Below are 1497 nucleotides of genomic sequence, written 5' to 3' on the forward strand. Positions count from 1 at the left end.
AATTGGACATACGTTTGTTGGTTCAGATCTGGGCTCTGTATTCTACTGCGTTGGTCTATGTGTATGTTTTTGTGCCAATACCACACTGTCTTGATGATGACAGCTTTGTAGTAGAGGCTAATGTCTGGGATTGTGTTGCCTCCCATTTTGGTTTTGTTCTTCAATATTTATTTTGCTATTTGTGTTTTTTTGTGGTTCCATACGAATTTGAGGATAGTTTGTTCTAGCTTTGAGAAGAATGCTGGTGTAATTTTGACTGGGATTTCATTGAATGTGTAGATTTAGGTATGGCTACTCCGGTTTTCTTTTTACTACCAATAGCATGATAGATAATTCTCCATCCCCTTACATTCAATCCGAAGGTGTCTTCAGGTCTAAAACGAGTCTCTTGTAAACCGGAAATAGATGGATTTTGTTTTTTTATCCATTCTGCTACACTGTGTCGTTTGATTGGAATATTCAGTCCATTTAGATTCAATGTCATTATTGAAAAATGTGGGTTTACATTCATTGTGTTCTCTGTAGTGTTCATGTTTGTATTGATGTCTCTGGTACCTTATATTCCTTAGTACATATCCCTCATTAAGTTCCTCTTAGATTTCTTGTAAGGCAGGTTTGGTGTTGATGAATTCTCTCAATTTTGTTAATTTGGGAACACCTTTATCTCTCCTTCTATTTTGAATGAGAGGCTCACTGGATAAAGGATTCTTGGGTGCATATTTTTCCTGTTCATCACATTGAAGATTTCCTGTCATTCCTTTCTAACCTTCCAAGTTTCAGTAGATAGGTCTGTAACCACTCTGATAGGTTTCTCTTTCTATGTTAGTGTCCTTTTGTCCCTAACTACTTTCAGAATTCTCTTTATATTTTGCCAACTTCACTATGATATGTGGGTGCTGAAGGTCGATTCAAGTTATGTCTTAGGGGAATTCTCTGCACCTCTTGAATTTCAGTGCCTCTTTCCTTCCCCAGATTTTGGAATTTCATGGCTATAATTTAATCAAGCACCACTTCAAGACCTTTTGCTATTTCTTCCTCTTCAGGACCTCCTATGATATGGATATTGTTCCATTTGATTATATCACTCAATTATTGAATTGTCCTTTCATGCTCCTGAATCAATTTCTCTTTTTCTCGACTTCCTCTTTTGCTATAATTGTGTCTTCTACTTCACCTGTTCTGCTCTCTGTCTCTTCAATCCGTGCAGTGGCCGCCTCCATTTTATTATGCACTCAGTGATAGCCTTTTTCAACTCGTCACAGCAATTTTGAAGGTCCCTAGTCCGTGAATCAATAGCTTCTCTGATGTTTTCTTCAATTTCAGTGATTAATTTTATGACGATTGTTCTAAAATCTTGTTTAGTTATATTGCTTATGTCTGTTTTGAGCAATTCTGTGGCTGTGATTTCTTCCTGGAATATCTTTAGAGAAGAGTTCTTTCATTTTGTCATTTTGGCTAGCTTTCTGTCTCTTGTCAGTTTTTTTTAAATTTGTTAAT

This window comes from Suricata suricatta, chromosome X (assembly GCF_006229205.1).
Source record: "Suricata suricatta isolate VVHF042 chromosome X, meerkat_22Aug2017_6uvM2_HiC, whole genome shotgun sequence".
Taxonomy (NCBI): Eukaryota; Metazoa; Chordata; class Mammalia; order Carnivora; family Herpestidae; genus Suricata; species Suricata suricatta.